Source organism: Pinus tabuliformis, chromosome X (assembly GCF_031772625.1).
Source record: "Pinus tabuliformis cultivar Carrire ecotype Pingquan chromosome X, CPIR1, whole genome shotgun sequence".
In the NCBI taxonomy this organism is placed as follows: Eukaryota; Viridiplantae; Streptophyta; class Pinopsida; order Pinales; family Pinaceae; genus Pinus; species Pinus tabuliformis.
Genome location: NC_142308.1, coordinates 1367527005 through 1367546258, shown reverse-complemented (window position 1 = coordinate 1367546258; position 19254 = coordinate 1367527005). Strand labels below are relative to the sequence as shown.

The 19254-nt window shown below is 40.3% G+C and overlaps 1 non-coding gene and 1 pseudogene across 1 annotated transcript; both read left to right on the top strand.

Moving 5' to 3' along the window:
- Nucleotides 1–257: 257 nt before the first annotated feature.
- LOC149145161 (bZIP transcription factor 29 pseudogene) lies at nt 258–854 on the top strand (annotated as a pseudogene).
- Nucleotides 855–8578: 7724 nt separating this feature from the next.
- Nucleotides 8579–8666, top strand: TRNAS-GCU (transfer RNA serine (anticodon GCU)). Its single transcript has one exon. It is a non-coding gene; the product is annotated as a tRNA-Ser (tRNA).
- Nucleotides 8667–19254: the final 10588 nt, after the last annotated feature.

The window sequence follows — 19254 nt, the reverse complement described above, 5'->3', positions numbered from 1 at the left end:
ATCACTGCCAGAAACTATTACTTTACATAGCAAACTAATCCCTGCTTGCCGGGTATTTGCAATTGAATTTTACAAAACCTTGTGTGCACGAGAAAAACGTAACCAAAAAAAGTGCACTTGGTTCCTACCCACTATTGCATATACTTGCCAACCTTTTCCGCAGTAGTAGTACAATTCTAATCATAAATCTCATGCAGCACAAAGCCTAGCAGAACGCTGCTTCTCATCATCATCCTCATCATGTCCGGGGTGTTTCAATGGACAATGTTCTTAGTAGCTTCCAAAACAGTGAGAATCCGAATCAGAAACCGTCCCCCTCTCCTACAGGCCGTAACATCAAACATTTTCACAGTAATTCCATGGATGGGAGCATGAATTTCAAACTTGAATTTGGCAATGGCGAATTCAGTGGACCTGAGCTCAATAAAATAATGTCCAACGAAAAACTAGCAGAGATTGCTATGACCGATCCAAAACGTGCAAAGAGAATATTGGCCAATCGGCAGTCGGCTGCACGCTCTAAGGAAAGAAAGATGCGCTACATCTCCGAGCTGGAACGTAAGGTGCAAACGTTGCAAACTGAGGCTACCACATTGTCCGCACAACTTACCCTTTTGCAGAGAGATTCGATGGGGCTCACTAATGAAAATAATGAGCTCAAGCTTCGGCTGCAAGCCATGGACCAGCAAGCCCAATTTCGAGATGCATTAAATGAGGCTCTCAGCGAGGAGGTTCAGCGACTAAAATTAGCGACAGGACAGTCAATCTCCATGAATTCACATTTGTTTCAGCTTCAGCAGCAGAGCCCCCATGTTGCAGAGATCCTTGACTATTTGCCAGTGATCAGAAGATAATCTCCTTTCCCCATAACTCAAAGAAACCAAGCGTGCCATGGTAGGCAACGATTGATATGCAGTTCGCAACTAGAAACGCACCACGCTTCACTTTCTTCTCTGCGGCATGCAAAAGTCATGTAATTCCAATAACGCTTAACTTTTACACATCATTCTCCATATGAGGTCGAGTCCCTTCTGAGAGCAGGCACGGAAAAGTCTGAGAGCAGGAGCGTTTCTCAGAAATTACAAAGAGCGGAAAGTATGAGAGCAGGCACTAACGGTAGTCACAATGGCAGTTGAGCAGACCTGAGAGAAGCGTTAGGGCGCAGTTATGGACAGAGGCGCAGTCTCTGGCAGTCAGAGAGCAGGTTTGTCAGATGCGCAGAGAAAACGGATAGAGAGCAGAGAGCATATGCAGAAGTTAATTAATGCATTAACGTTCAAGGGTAGAGCCACAGACAAACGTTCAACATTTAATATGTCAGAGTGCGCAGTCAATAAAATTGACAGACAAGCATCTCAGAACCGTTTTGGACAGATGCGTTATATGGCAGAGGGCCAGGACTGACATGAAATGCACATAACAGGCCACAGAAAAACAAGTGGCTCTGATACCATGTTAAACACACATGGACAACAAAGAATAGGAAAGATAAATCATTTAGTACATTTTTTTATTAACATAAGATACACATTTATAGTACAATACGTGACTCTTGGGATTCAGATCCCAAGGTCTCTTGGACTGCTTAGTCTTTTCAGCTTCCACACTAACCCTTTAGGATTAGGTGTCCAACAGTTCACGAAGGAAGAGGTATCAATCTGACGTCAACCCTCCATTGAAAGGGCCTTGCAATGACCAGACATGCCCTCGAAAGGCCCTTCGAAAGGCTCTTCTTCGCTACTACATTGATACCTCCATATCCATCCCACTCTCCTCTTTGCAATCTTTCTTAAGGCTAGTGAAGTCCCGCATCTTTATTTCTATGCATTCTAAGAAGGCCGAAGTGAGCCATCCCACCATCCTTAGTCAAACTTCCAACTACGATAGCTAGTTACCTCTCTACGATTCAAAGAAGGCTAGTGTGATTGAGTTCCACTTCTTCCTTTGCATGCAATCTGTCTTGATCCATCCCATCCTTAGTGAAACTTCCCACTATGAGTCTAAGGCTAGTGAAACCACACACACTATATGAGTGAGCCAGGCACTATCTATTCTTTCCGGAACCGGAATCTATTCTATCTACTAATAAGGCTTAGATGGTGCCTCCCTTCGGTCGGGGAGAAGTTAGTCTTTATATGTCCCTCTCTTAGGCTCTAAGAAGGAAGGCTACGTGCTCTACTAGCTAGTTATTATCTAATCCCACTAAGCTACGTGTTCTACTTTTCTTTCTCTACATGCGGTCTAGTCTTAGTTTGCTACGTTCTCTACTAATCCAGGCTAGCTAGTTAGAACCTAATCTTTATAAGAAGGGTAGTTTTCTTTTTCCAGCTTCCCATCCTTCTGAAGTTAGTAGTCCCGCATCTTTATTTGCATGCAATCTATTCTTTTCTTTGTCTGTACCGAAATATGTGCTTGTCTCTCTGTGTCTGTCTGTGAATCCATGTCTGTCTTGTACTCTCTAAGCTTATAGTCCAGGCTAGTGAAACCGCAAACCACTATATTGCTAGTGAAACCAGACGCGTAGTGGTGCCGGCCTTTCTTGCTTGTATTGACCGGCCGGGTGAAACCACACACACTATTTGGTTCCGGTCCATCCTTAGTGACACTTACAGACTAGTGTGTAACAACAACCCCACTGCATTGACTGGCTGGCTAAAGCCCTTCCCCGGACAGACTAGACTGGCTGAACGACTGAAGGGAGATAGTAAATCCTAACTAGTAAGCCCGAAGGGGACAATAAAGCTGTCAGTAAAAAAGACTCATAGAGACTAGTGTGAGGCTTCATCACTTCCCGTAGCTACCTTTATACTGGATAGTGCGTGGATGAAATAAACCTTCTTATAACCTCTCTAAGCTTCTCTTAAGGCTAGTAGTGGATGGGGGACAGTCTGGCGCTTATCAAAAGGCAGTCTGGCGCTTCTATTGAATATGTACCAGAATCTTCTTTGCACAGTGCCAAAATCTTTCTCCATTCTTCCAATCACTGTGCCAGATGTTTATTATCTAATAAAAGCGCCTAACTTGTTCTTTTCTTTGCATGCAACATGTCCCAGTCCCAATGAGTACCGGAATATCCAATCACTGCGCCTGACCTGCTTCTTTCTTCCATAGGGAGGTCCGGCAGGGTGCGTAAGCACGCTCGACTAATAAGGCCGCCATCGGCTCGACTGATAAGGAGAGGGAAAATCGCTCATTGAATGGCTTTGCTATGCTGCAATGGATGGCAGGCAGAGGGTTCGTAGTACCCTACCCCGACCGAGCCAGGGGAAGCACTAGAGTGATCCAGTAGCCAGCCGGGAAGGGGCCTGATACTGCTTGACCTTTGTCCGATGTGTCCGGCAGGGTACAGGGCCTTGTGATCTCTAGATGCATGGCACAAGGGCCTCGATAAGAAAAGATACAGCTGCCTGCCATCAAGGCCTGCCTCTTAGGTAGGGAGCAGTGTTCATTCGTTCATGCACCCCGAAAGAACAGAGTCGTTAGTCTCGTTCGTAGAGATTGACCCCGCTTTCCTTATCCCATTCATTCCAGATAGGAACAAATGGGAGATTCCTACTTCTCCTCTTGGTCATCATAGTCTCGCGCTAACTATAGTTGCGAATATACTCTTTTCTTAGAAAGAAATACAACTGGGCTTTCTGTTGTTGGGTTGGGGTGGGTTTCCAGCCGTGGCAGGACGAGGTTGGGGGTTTCGCCTTATAAAATGGGGTCTCGTGCCGAAGCTCATTCGTCTATTACATGCCATGCGCGTAATGTATAAATTAGATAGAACAATTGATTCATGGGGAAACAGAATCGATTCACCGGGAAGTGGGGAAATGAGGGTGGCTAAAGATAATGCACCTACTGTGTTGGATTGGAATGCAAAAGTATCATATGAATTGCTTTCCATTCATGAACACTGAGGGGGGGGATGAAGCTTCTTGTTCATTCTATCCCCTATAGATAGCCGAATGGAGGGAACAGAAGCGCGAGTAGAATGACAGGGAAACAACGCCCTATTCTATGGATCTTCCCAGTTCTGCAGTGAAGGGGATGCATCAGATCTACCGGGACGTTCCATTGGATCAGACAGATTGGGCTTACCATTGATAGGCATCTAGTTCGCTGTCGTTCACTCACTGCACTCCATTCCTAATCAGATTCTTTTTTCTTTTTTTAAGAACACATCTAAGGTTCGGTGAGGCACTTCGATCATGTGGTTGGGATAGAGGGAGATCGACTGGTCAATGGTAGAATACGGGAATGACTTGTGGCTAAGGGATAAGCCGCCCTAAAGGTCCATTATTGACAATTGGACAACTTGCATCGTGTTAGCAAAAAAGACCATTTCTGGACTGGAAGAGAATAGTTCTCCATCTAAGGAAAACTGAGCTGTCAGTCCTTTCTAACAACAGCTCTTGACCATGCTTATTGGATACTTATTGGTAGGACCATCTAGGCACCACATCGCCAGTAACCAAACCCCTCCTAAGCTTCCCCTTTCTGCGTGCTTCAGGTTTGACCCAACCATTCTGACTAATGGAAAGAACGTTGGAAAGACCCAGGCTCTATCTAGGGACTTTAAGACTAAGGTGACTAAGAGAACAGAAAGGTTATCCCAAAGACCTGCTTGTTGGTTTGAAAGGTCTAGCAATTGACTGTCCAGATAATAGACCCTACCTTAGGCCCCTTCAAGAGGCATGCCTGAGGTCCTATATGAACCTGCCTTGCGGGAAGCATGCATTAGGTCCTGAGATCAACCTGCCATCAATAGGAGGGCGTGGTCCTGATAGTTACCTTCCATAGGGAGCAGGCATGGGAATATAACCAACACAATAGAAACACGAGCGAGGTCGGGAAGATCACCACCAACAACTGCTTCAATGGCTGCTGGGTGGTAAACTGACTCAATATTGGATAGAGTCAACAGTTTAGGCTTAATATTCTCAAAATACTGAATAACCAGAAGGTGGTGGATAAGCTGGTGGTAGTGACGGTGATGAATGATTAGGTAAGGGTAGTAGCAAAGGCTGGCTGGCTTTGGCTTAGATGCTGGCTGGCCTAGAGCTGCTGGTCCTGGATCAACTGGTTATGCTTAACCAACTGCATTGACTGCTTTGTATATTGAGAAAACTGGTGCTGGTGCTTAAACTCCTGGTTCATTGACTGGGTTAACTGGTGAAAAGTAAGAAACTGCAACATCAACGGGTATCCCTTAGTAACCTGTCCAGTGGGTCCCGTGGGTACTGAGCCCATTAAAAGGACACCTATAATTTGTTAGGTACTGTACGAAGTATTTGGAATACAGGGAAAAAATACCATTCGGGCAATATCTCCAAAGGAGTTGCAAATGGATTTGCTGGTTCACCAATCATTGATGGTTCTAGAACCGCTAAACCTATTGTACATGCAATAGTACCTAAAATTACTACTGGAAAAATATATGAAAGATCATTGGGCCAATCGGGCTCTCCATAATAATTATGTCCCATACCTTTAGCTAATTTAGCCCTTAATACAAGATCATTTAGGTCAGGTTTCTTTGTTATTGGGATAAGTAGATCTTTATGGATCTATCCCCCGAAAGAACCGGACATGCCAATTTTTATCATCCGGCTCGAACAATAACTGGAGGAAGTATATATCACTTATTTTTTCCCGTGATGGAAGACGAATTGGAAAAATAGGAACTAATAATGTCTATGATCATCCATCATTGGTCATTTTATTATTCCAGTTAAATGCTCATGACCCAAGTAAGCTCACAAATTCGATCATGATCGATATGCCTTTTGGACCATCTTAGTCCTTGTAATTTGTGTTTATCACCACGAATAGACCTCAAAAGTTTTTTAGCATACAATGTATTGACTTGTTATTGATCCGGCCTCTCTCCTTCCTTAGATCCCTTCTTTCACTCCAATAGTTTTCCCATCGAAATGGATGCAAGGGAAATGGATGCATTTTCACACTATGAAAAGGAGAAGTAAAGTCATATAGTCCAATTATTGAATATATGAAAATATTGTCCCATTGTCCGGATCTCACGGAGCCCTTCCTGATTCGAATTCGATCATAGAAAGAATTCTCTTGGAACGGAACAAACTGACCAATTCCTTTCCACCCAGGTGCTAAACTTCCTATTTCTGATAAGGAAATTGGGACAGAGACACATTTTATCAGAAATATTTATGTGGTAGGTCGGAGAAAGTATCTGCATGGCCTAATCAATAGTTCAAGTCACACACTCCCATAATCCATCTTCTCCGTCTGAGAATCTACTCCAATTATTTGTTTGTATTGGATGAATAATACTCCAAAATCGAAAGGAGAAATCCAAGGACCATATTTTCTATGGATATTTCCATTTTTGAATAATAAATATTCCTGGCGATGATATATTACTGTCGTTATTCGGAACAATAAGTTATGAATAGTTATTTTCAATCTATCTTTCCTCTCTATAAAGGACCTGGAATACCCTGCTTACGGATCATTAGAAAGTGCATTGGCATAAATACAACAGTAAGAAGGGGTAATATGAAAGTGTGTAAACTATAAAAACGAGTCAAGGTAGATTGACCCACACTAACACTTCCACGTAATAATTCTACCAGAGGAGATCCTATTACAGGAATAGCCTCAGGCACACCAGTCACAATTTTCACTGCCCAATAACCAATTTGATCCCAGGGCAAAGAATAACCAGTTACACCAAAGGATACGGTCAACACAACCAAAATTACACCTGTGACCCAAGTTAATTCACGGGGTTTGTTGAATCCACCTGTGAGATAAACACGGAATACGTGCAGGATCATCATTAGAACCATCATACTTGCCGACCATCGATGAATTGATCGGATTAACCAACCAAAGTTAACTTCGGTTATTAAGTATTGAACAGAGGGAAAAGCTTCTGTAACGGTCGGACGATAGTAAAAAGTCATAGCAAAACCAGTAGCTACTTGTACTAAAAAACAAGTAAGTGTGATCCCCCCTAGACAATAAAATATATTGACATGAGGAGGAACATATTTACTGGTGATATCATCCGCAATCGCCTGAATCTCGAGACGCTCTTCGAACCGATCGTATACTTTATTGAGATAGGTAAACTGAAATTCCCCCTCTGAAAACCGTACATGAGAATTTCCCTTCATACGGCTTGAACAAGAACACGCAAATGCTTTTGGACACGAATAAATAAATTTTGGAAAAGAGATACTTGAGGGTTCGTTGCCTGACCGGCTGGAGAAATGAAGATCATTCGAAACAATCCAACATTTCTATTAGAAGACTCTATAGTGCCAAAATTTCAAAAAGTGCCAAAATTTCAAAAAGTGCCAAAATTTCAAGTCGGCTCATCCCTATGATAAATCACTATAGGCCCTTTGAACGATCTTTTACCCTATTCGTGTGATATCAGTTCCCTAGAAAAGAACTAATATAGACGATTTATAGGCTATTCCGATGGTGAGGGGCTCGACCACCGGGAGAGGACCGGAGGGCCCTTACTTCTTCATAGGGGTCACTCACTATTCCGATGGTGAGGGGCTCAACCACCGGGAGAGGACAGGTGGGCCCTTACTTCTTCATAGGGGTCACTCACTATTCTGATGGTGAGGGGCTCGACCACCGCCCCCCCACCCAATAAGTAAATTGAAACTACTTGTCCGCTGAGGGCAAGGACCGGCAGGATGCGTAAGCATGCTCGACTGTTAAGGCCGCCATCGCCCCTACTCCTTTATAGGGGTCACTCACTCATTCTGATGGGTGAGGGGCTCGACTGATAAGGAGAGGATGCGTAAGCATGACTTTTTAGTTACTTATTTGAGAGGGGCCACCCAATAAGTCAAATTAATTGATTGCTTGCTCGACAAAAGGAGAGCAAGGTAATTGATTGCTTGTCCGCACCGGGCAAGGGGCTGATACCCGCGCCGTACCCACTCTGATTCTTATCAATGCATATATTATATATGTAATTATTCCATCTTCTGACCAGTCTTCTTAGGGTTAGCATTTAGGACCTTTATTCTACCTGTACTCTGAGGATGAAGGTTGAGCGTAAGGTTAGGTAAAATCGTTCAGGTTAGGTAAAATCGCTCAGGTAATATTGATCTCACCGACTCAGGTAGGTCATGCCAAATCCTAATCCCACACCGTAGTGCCAAACCCGCTCATGCAATCAGGTAATGGTAGTGGTGATCTCATTCGAGTAGGTAAGGCCTATCTCACTAGCTAAGGTCTTTTCTATTCGTATCACATCTCAGGGAATGCCTATCTCTCCATCTCAGGTAGCATGCATGTTCAGAGTAACTAGCTCAGGTATCTCATTTCTCTAGCGAAGGGTTGTTAATAGCAGTACTTCCTAAGCATTCATGAAGTTCGTGGTCTAGGGCTAAAGGGGATTCTCTCTCCTCATAGTGCCGTACCCTACATATATTCCTGGCTTCAGAAGAGGTTAGGCATAACTCCATCCCATTTCCTAGGTTGAATGCAGTAGCAAGTGAAAGTTCTTGTAGAACAGGTGGTTACAGGCACTAACATGAGCAAGTGGGCATCATCCACTAGCCAAGAATCCCATTCCCTTCTTGGAGAGATGGCTGAGCGGACCAAAGCGGCGGATTGCTAATCCGTAGTACGGATCATCCGTACCGAGGGTTCGAATCCCTCTCTCTCCGTTCGTCCACTATTGATCCTGAAAACGAATAACCCCGAATCTTTCTACGGAACGGAAAAGGCCCATTAACCTAGAGACTTCCTATTTTGACCTTTTTTTTCATTGCATAGCACAAAATGATAAAGTTATCATTTTGACTGAGCATTTGATCTCAGTATTTTATTTTTTTCCCGCAGTGCAGTAAAGTATTACTGTTTATGGAACAGTAATAGCTCCACTCTTTAGTAGAAAAATGATATTTTTTCATCAAAAATTATATCTGACTTAGTCCATAAATTGCAAAGGTATCGTTCATGAACGAATGGAAGGATTAGAATATCTCGTTTCTTTCCTCTTTTTTTATCAATATAAATGGGACCAATCCCTACATTGTGTATTGGTACATACAAACGATAAAATATCTTTGCCTCTCCCTGCTATTATGTATGAACAAAATTGTTTCAAACCTGTTCCATCATTAGCAATGTCCAAGTGAATAGATGTTCACTTTCGAGATGATCCGGTCTAGCTCGATAACATGATCTCTTCCAATCCAATGTGAGCATATAGGATATTCAATCGGCACTGACAGGGGCTCTGCTATTATTGGCTCGAGTAGCGGTTAAGATGAAGTGCTATCCCTGCACTATTTAGCTGTTGTATTATATAAGCTATTATGAGAATTTATCTATCTATGTGTCACTCTTCTCTGTGTAGTAGCTGTATGTGTAGCTGTAGTAGTAGACCCTGCCCCCCCCTGTGAGTAGGCAGGTGCGGATGGAATGTAAGGCGTACTGAAAGCGTATGGAACTGAATGCGGGGCGTGGGTGGACCTACTAGCTCTCCTAACTATTTGATAAGAAGACTGGTGGGTACGACTATTAAGATAACCCGACCTCCCCGGGAAAGAGACCCTTCCCGGAAAAGATAGATAAGCACGGGAAAGAGTCTGTATTTCCTCAAGCGTTAGAGATAGAAGCACGGGGACTAGTATCAACGACTATAAGCCATCCAGCCATCCAGTTTCTTTTATAAGCCGTTTGCTCATGGTTGTACACGACTATTGCGACTAGTCTCCTAGTATCAATGACCCTTGAGATAAGAAGGTCTTCCTTGGGGTTATGTTTCTCAATGTCCCTCTTATTCATAAGGTAAAGAGACTGGCTTTCCTAGAGAGATAGAGAGGCTGGCCTTCCCACCCAGATTGGCTATTCTTTAGAGCCCACCCAGATTGGTATTGGGTAAGATTAGTTACTGATCAGTAGGGATCTTACTGAGTGAATATGTCCCCTATATATTGAAATGATCTATATCATCAGATAGAGACTGGCTATAGAGATAGAGAGGCCGGCCTTCCTATAGAAGAGAGGTAGATATATTACAGTAACCCTCCATCCATCCATTCACCATCCATTATGAAGGGCTAACCATCCATAAAACCATTATTCTAGTGGAATTGAGTAATTGACTTTCGAGTGCTTGCCTACACTTGCCTACAGGAGAAAGTTCGAGTGCTTGCCTTACGACTTGCTTTATCGAGTGCTTGCCTACAGGAGAGATTGAAAGTGCTCGGGATGCACAATTTGTCATTTTCTCCCCTATTTTTATATATATATATATATATATATATATATAGCGCGGAGGTTTTTCAAGATTTCCCTACTAATTTGGCCCCACGAGGACCCTTTAGGGGGCTCGACTGATAAGGATGCGTAAGCAGGCTCGACTGTTAAGGAGAGGACCCTTTAGGGGGCTCGACTGATAAGGAGAGGAGAGGAGGCGGAGGTTTTGATAAGTAAGAGTTCAAGTTCTAGGTCTAGTTTGAGGTTCTAGGGCTGGTTTCAATGAGCTGCTATGGGTAATGCCAACTAATATGTTAGGGAATGAATAGTGGGGGTGGTTTTTTCAACCTGAGATTTCCCTCCTTAGAGGTGACTTCGAGACCAGAGATAGTGACATTCATTATATATGTCACTAGAGCAAGGTCAATCGTGGGATCAAGAATAACAGCTGGAAACGGCTGCTAATACCCCATAGGCTGAGGAGGAAAAGGAGGAATCCACCCAAGGAGGGGCTCGCATCTGATTAGTTAGTTGGTGAGGCAATGGCTTACCAAGGCGACGATGAGTAGCTGGTCCGAGAGGATGATCAGCCACACTGGGACTGAGACACAGCCCAGACTCCTACGGGAGGCAGCAGTGGGGAATTTTCCGCAATGGGCGAAAGCCTGACGGAGCAATGCCGCGTGAAGGGAGAAGGCCCACGGGTCATGAACTTATTTTCTCAAAGAAGAAAAAATGACGGTATCTGAGGAATAAGCATCGGCTAACTCTGTGCCAGCAGCCGCGGTAAGACAGAGGATGCAAGCGTTATCCAGAATGATTGGGCGGAGCGTTATCTGAATATGCATGGAGTTAGCAGCAGAGCAGATTTGCCCATATTAGGAAACCATTTTACCCTCCCTCAGAACTGAGATAGAATATCCTTTAGAGCGCTGACGGCACTGAAGAGAACTTAAGGAGGCTTCCACGGTCGTGGCGGCAACTTCCGTTCGCCCCGTGGTAACGGGGTGGCACCCCCCTTATTTATCCTTTTTGACTTTGATTCCCTTTTTTTCCCACCAAAAGTGTCTAAGCGACGACGTTTCCGCGTCGGGGCCCTCCAAAATTTACTCTGGAGTTTATCAAACTCTTCCTTATCGAGCTCGCTTACTCGGGCATCGTCGTGCGCTTTCACGAAGAAGTAATTTCCTCCTGTTTCTGCAAAGATCCGCTTGATTAGGCGGTCCCACCCCGCTAACCCCCTAACCTCGACCTGGACAGATGAAGGAAAAAGGCGTTGGATTCGCTCCCGGAGGCAGCGGCGCTTTGTATTCCCATGGATCTTAAGCCCTCCAGTATAGCAGTAACTTTCGAAACCGTGATCTGTTTTTCGTAGGGTGAATCCATGGGCCAAAGCGAATCCGCGCACATCGGGAAAAAATTGTTTGTCACTCATAAGTGAGATTTCCGCCGCCAGTTGAACGCCATTCATAACTCTGAATCTTTGAATCGGGAAAATCGTTATGTGAAAGTATTTCTGTTGGTCCTGGGGTTTCATAGCACAATTCAACTCTTTTTTTGCAGCAACTAAACTGAACCGAAGGCCCTCACAGGGCATGGTAAATACTGTGGAACTGAGGTTAGGGTTGGACCTATACCAGCAGCGACCCGCATTTCTCCACTCCACTATATGGGAGGGTAAATAAATAGAGTTTATTTATTGGATACCCATAAAACATCAGGATTTGATGTTCGATATATAATTGATGTTCCCTTACTGATGGAAAGAACGCGATAAAACAAACATATAAAAGTAATAAAGATAAAAAAAAAAATTAAGAAATTGAGATAAAATATATAATTTAACTTTATATTAATTACGCTGATAGGTGTCCCTTCTATTGGAGTTGGACACTTTAATCATTTCATTAATTAATATTTTTGATCAGATGGCCAAAATTGAAAGATGCCAGTGTATTCTCGTGGTTTCCACTATATCAATGGATATAATTCACACCACTAATTTACTTGAATGTCTAAATCACATGTTTAAAGCAGACTTAAATTAATTTTTTACAAAGAATGATTAAAAATTTACCATACCATTTGTTAATCACCACCTATTATGATTAAGACGAAGTGGAAGACTGAAAATGGTTGTGAAACGTACGAATCGCGATCACCATCCATTTCAATTACCTTAGGAACACCAAAAGTTTTAATTCCGCCTAGACCTCACTCACCGTTTCACTTCTCCTATATGAAAATTGGCCAGAGGGATGTAAGACATTGATTTAGCGTGGCAATCACTAACAGTTTCAACTTCATATAGCGATACTTACCGTTTCAATTGGCCTCCTCCATGTAGATAACCACACATTAGATGGAGCGACACATTAGATGAAGCTTCGCTCGAGGGATGTATCATAGTGTATGTCCCAAAAATGTAAAATAGTGTATGTCGGGAACTATGTGTGTAATGCAAATTGATACAGTTGTAGAGATTTGACAGATGAATGAATGATCCCTTCAAAGACATGGGAAGAACTCTTGTTAAGGGGATATGCCATGAAGGCTGGCCATTATGGATGAACTATGTAACCTGAAGTGGAGTCTAGTGCTCACTCTTATATTAATCGTCGCTAGTCTTTTGCTCCTCGATTCCTATCATGTCAATTTGGTACTATCATTTATTTCACAAAGAATCATGGATTTCCTTCATCTGGTCCCTCTGTATCAATACATGAATCCCAATCCCCAGCACCGTCACCCTCAATCGAATCAATTGGCGGAATTCCTTATAAAAACAGCTCTGTCCATAAGGTGATTGAACCTAATATCGGTGAATCTTTTTTTGTCTTCTTCTTGATAATAGTCAATAGTATTCTAAGAAATATTTTAGATGGGTTTGCCAATTTTAATAATATTTTACAATACTTTTATAATAATTTTTAGATAACTTAATGGGTTTTAAGAAATGGGAACATAATTGAATTGAATTTTGTTTTGCGGATGGATGTATGGTAAGCAATGTAGAAGGGGAGGCATAATGTTTTGAAGGTGGAAATCGACATGAGACATGTTCGAGCAGCCATGAGGTAAGAAATTTTAGAAACAGAACAGAAATCAGAGCCGAGGGATTTCTCTGTCCCAACCTGCGACATCTACTGAAATGCTCATTCCTTTCAGTAGTAAAAATTTATTTAAAAATATATATATACACACGATGGTTCATTATATCTTAAATACATGGATTTTGGTCATTGTTAGTAGAACTTATTTGATTTGAATTTTTTTGTGTCTTTGTTATCAGGAGTTACAGGGAACTGGAGAAGCATATCAGATCTTCGTATATCAAGAGGGGGAACCACCTCTGGTACATGATGGACCGTGTGTAGCTATCTATATGATGGAAGGCACATTCATTCACGATTCAATCGTGGCCGTTGTATCGTGAATAAATTACAACTGTTGGATTGCGAAAGTGGTTTTGCAACAGTGGAAGTGGTTTTTGGGCAAGCAAAAGTCCGTAAGTTGTATTGAAGGCCAGTCGCCCGATCCCATTAAACCTTCGATAGGTAGCACGAGGTTGAATAGGGAAACCGCATTATCGGGCACTTAATTCCGATGTTACTTATCCGCATGAAATAGATGTGGACGATTGGATCCACTACGCGCAGATCGATGATGGATGACTGACGTGTCAGTTTAAACGTTTGGAGTGAATGCTTACCGTTAGATTGGAGAAGAATTGGATGGCGGAGATTAGCCAATTGGAGATCGGAGATATAGAATGACAGCGGAAAGGCGATGGACCAAAAGACAGATTCGTCGATAATTATGGTCACCGATGTATAAAATTTGACATCCAGATAAAGCGTTCAGAGCGGGGTTTTCTTTTGTTTTCTTGTGTTTCTGTGTATTTCATTAAAAAGGTATGGTCTCGGGTTTTCAAAGCCTAACACATTTGAAGAATGCTTCTGATAAGATTTTGAGGGTGTAAACCATAGACCCATGACTGATAATTGTCAAAGTAAGGGACTATGGCTAACGTAACAAAAGTTTGATTACATTAACATTAACATTAAGTTTGAGGGAGATTACATTAACATTGTTGCCCACAAATACTCCTTTGTGACAGTTCGTGGGAGCATCACCAGTTTAAATATAGTTTTATTGGTAACTCTAATAGCTCAATGTCAATTGGTTATTGTTGACATTGTTGTGCATTAAGGCAACTTCTATTCCTATTTAGTGATGATATTGTCTAGCAATAAGGTTACTGTTAAGTTTTTCATGGACAAGAACCATCACCTAGAGACATATGTTTGTTATAGGATGTTGTTGATAAAGTAGTTGTTCCAAAAATTCTGATTGGACTAAATATTTTTGTCTTGTTTTTGGCATATGTAGGGGCCTTATGCATCTAAAGGAAATCCATTCTTGTAACAAAAAAGCTTTGTTTATATAATTAGTGTTGGTTTGTAAATTTACAGTGATAAATAAATTGGTTTTATCTCAAAACATATTAATTTTAATTCATATAGATTTCTTTTATAAATTGTTTAAATGTTTTTTTATGAATTAAGATTTTAGACACATGAGTTTCCATTCATCTATTTATATATAATAGTAGTATTGAATATTAATAGATATCATAGAAGTGTTGAATGTTAACAAATAAATGTTTTAAACTTATTTTCAAACTAATTTTATAAATTATATGTAATTTTTATGATTTTGAATAATTACCCCATAATCCACATTCCAATAATATAGGGTATTTAAAAAAAATAGGTTATAATGAAAACCCCTCAATAATAGTTTTATTTCCAAGTATAAAAATGATGCAGGAGAATCTAGGCCTAGCCAAAAATGTGATGGTGTGGTCACATGTTGTGGCTAATGAAAGTTTGGAGGAAGAATTGGTTGTTTAATTTTATTAATTGCAAAGTATGTAAGTAGTTAATTGTTGCCTAATTCTGAACAGAATTGGGAATAAGTGGCAAGTGATACTCCCTGCATGGAGATCAAGCCAAGTAGTTAGAATGATTTTATAGGGTAGGATTTGATTTCTAAATATATTGTGAATTCCTTCATTTGTGGAAGGAGATGGTTAGATAAAACATATACGTATTTTCCTTCTTTTCTGAAAGAGAAAGAGAGATAGGATTCATGATGGAGTTGTAAGCCTACGGGAAGATTAAGAACAGAGGCCACTAATTTCAAGAATCAGGCCAGAGAGAAAGGATTCAGGAGAGGATTGAGTGGAGCGAGAGAAAGAATAGTGTTTGGATTATATTTGAAACAAAGATATTTTATTTGTCTAATCGAGCCAAGGCGAGACTTTGTAATTATTTTTGTTGTGAATGAAAGATATTTTGTGTGTGATCAACTATCGAGCATGTGGAAACCCTTGTTGGGCTCCTATTTCCTTTGTATTCGGGCGAGTGTTTATTCCTTTGTTTTTTTTATGCTTCACGTCTAAATCGCGAGATTAATAGAAGTTCGAGGCCTTTTTAAATATCATTGTTTTGGTGCCGATTTAATCCTAACCGTAGGATGACCCTTATCGAGTCGATGAAGCTTGTTTACATAATTTCGATCCCACGAGCGTAAATCTAATTTACACTAAGATTTAGCATGAGACATGGTCGGATCCGAAATCCAGACTTGAAATTTTATCGACGAGAACCTATAACCTTATTGGGTCTATAAGAATGATCGAATTGCCGCATTGAAGAGAAAGGAGCCTGGCAAGTGGACCTGTGATTGTGTGCTTCAATCGTGGACATTGGATCATGAATAAATTACAATCATTGGATCGCGAAACTAGTTTCGCAAGAGTGGAAGTGGATTTTAGGTGAGCGAAAGGTCGTAAGTTGTATTGAAGGGCATTCGCCTGATGCCATTAAACATTCAACATGTACCACAAGGTTGAATAGGGAAACTGGTTTATTGGGCGGTTAATTCTTGTGTTACTTCTCCGCTAGAAATAGATGTGGACCATCGGATCCACTACATGCAGATTGACGGTGGAGGATTGGTGTGTCGGTTTAAATGTTTTGAGTGAATGCTGACCATTAGATCAAAGAAGAATTGGACAATGGATATCATTCGATTAGAGATCGGAGATATAGAATGACAAAGGAAAGGCGATGGACCAAAAGACAGATTCGCCGATAATTATGGTCACAGATGTATAAAATTTGAGATTTGGATAAATTGTTCGAAGCGGGGTTTTCTTTGGTTTTCCTGTGTTTCTGTGTATTTTGGTAAAAAGTTATGGTCCCAGGTTTTTAAACCCTAACGCATTTGAAGGACACTTCCGATAAGATTTTGAGGGTGTAAACCATAGACCCACGATTTATAATTGTTAAAGTAAAGAATTATGGCTAATGTAACAAAAGTTTGATTACATTAACATTAACATTAAGTTTGAGGGATGTTGCCCACAAATACCCTTTGTAACGGTTCGTGGGAGCATCACCAGTTTAAATATAGTTTTATTGGTAACCCTAATAGTTCAATGTCAATTGGTTATTGTTGACATTGTTGTGCATTAGGGAAAATTCTATTCCTGTTTAGAGATGATATTGTCTGGCAATAAGGTCAATGTTGAATTTGACTGGACTAGAACCATCAGCTAGAGACATATGTCTATTATGGAATGTTGTTGATAAAGTAGTTGTTCCAAAATTTTTTATTGTATTAAATATTTTTCTCTTGTTTTTGGCATATGTAGGGGCATTATGCATATGAAGGAAATCCATTCCTGTAATAAAAAAACTTTGTTTATATAATTAGTGTTGGTTTGTAGATTTACAATGACAAATAAATTGGTTTTATCTCAAAACATATTAATTTTAATTCATATAGAATTTCTTTTATAAATTGTTTAAATTTTTTTTTTATGAATTAAGATTTTAGACACATGAGTTTCCATTCATCTACTTATCCAGATATCATAGTAGTATTGAATGTTAATAAATAAATATTTTAAAATTATATTTAAACTAATTTTATAGTTTATATTATAATTTTTCTTATTTTAAATAATCAATATATATATAATCCACATTTTCCATTCATCTATTTATATATAATAGTAGTATTGAATGTTAATAGATATCATAGAAGTATTGAATGTTAACAGATAAATGTTTTAAACTTATTTTCAAACTAATTTTATAAATTATATGTAATTTTTCTGATTTTGAATAATTACCCCATAATCCACATTCCAATAATATAGGGTATTTTAAAAAAATAGATTATAATGAAAACCCATCAATAATATAATTATTGTTTTATTTCCAAGTATAAAAATGATGCAGGAGCATCTAGGCCTAGCCAGCAATGTGATGGTGTGGTCACATGTTGTGGCTAATGAAAGTTTGGAGGAAGAATTGGTTGTTTAATTTTATTAATTGCAAAGTATGTAAGTAGTTAATTGTCGCCTAATTCTGAACAGAATTGGGAATAAGTGGCAAGTGATCCTCCCTGCGTCGAGATCAAGCTAAGCAGTTAGAATGATTAGCTAGGGTAGGATTTGATTTCTAAATATATTGTGAATTCCTTCATTTGTGGAAGGAGATGGTTAGACAGAACATATATGTATTTTCCTTCTTTTTTGAATGAGACAGAGAGATAGGATTCACGACGGAGTTGTAAGCCCATGGGCAGATTAGGAATAGAGGCCACTAATTTGAAGAATCAGGCCAGCGAGAAAGGATTCAGGAGAGGATTGAGTGGAGCAAGAGAAAGAATAGTGTTTGTATTGTATTTGAAACAGAGGTCTTTTATTTGTGTAATTAGGCCAAGGCGAGACTCTGTAATTATTTTTATTTTGAATGAATGATATTTTTTGTGTGATCAACTATTGAGGTTTCCAAAACCCTCGTTGAGCTCCTATTCCCTTTGTATTCTGGCGAGTGTCTATTCCTTTGTTTTTTTATGCTTCATGTCTAAATCGCGAGATTAATAGAAGTTCGAGGCCTTTTTAAATGTCTTTCTTTTGGTGTCGATTGAATCCTAACCATTGGATAACCCTTATCGGGTTGGCAAAGCTTGTTTGCATAGTTTTTGTCCCATGAGCGTAAATACAATTTACACTAAGATTTAGCACAAAACACGGTCAGATCCGAAATCTGGACTTGAAATTTTATCGATGGGATCCTATACCCTTATCGGGTCCGTAAGAATGATTGGATCAGTGCATTGAAGCGAAAGGAACCTGGCAAGTGGAGTTGTGATTGTGCGATTCAATTGTGGCCATTGGATCGTGAATAAATTACAACCTTTGGATCGTGAAAGTGGTTTCGCAACAGTGGAAGTGGGTTTTGAGGCGAGCGGAAGGCCATAAGCTATATTGAAGGGAAGACGCTCGATCCCATTAAACTTTTAACACATAGCACGAAGTTGAATAGGGAAAGCACTTTATCAGGAGGTTAATTCTTGTGCTACTTGTCCACTTGAAATAGATGTGGACCATCGGATCCACTACACGTAGATCGATAGTGGACGATTGACATATCAGTTTAAATGTTTGGAGTGAATGTTGACCATTAGATTGGAGAAGAATTTGAAGGTGGAGATCAACCGATTAGAGATATAGAATGACAATGGAAAGGCGATGGACCAAAAGACGGATCTGCCGATAATTATGGTCGCAAATGTATAAAATTTGAGATCCGGATAAAGCATTCGGTGCAAGGTTTTCTTTGGTTTTCCCATGTTTTTGTGTATTTCGGTAAAAAGGTATGGTCCCGGGTTTTTAAAGCCTAACGCATTTGAAGAACACCTCCAATAAGATTTTGAGTGTGTAAACCATAGACCCACAACTTATAATTGTTAAAGTAAGGTATTATGGCTAAAGTAACAAAAGTATGATGAGGGTTAAGAGTCCCGATAGGGTATTTAGGGTGTGGCAGCCATATGGTTGCATCAAAAAACCACTACTAACATCAACATTAAATCCTAAACTTTCTATTAATACCTAAACTTTAACATTTTTTGTTAAAATGTTATTAATTTTAATATTAGTTTTTTGGTTGATTAAGGTTTTAA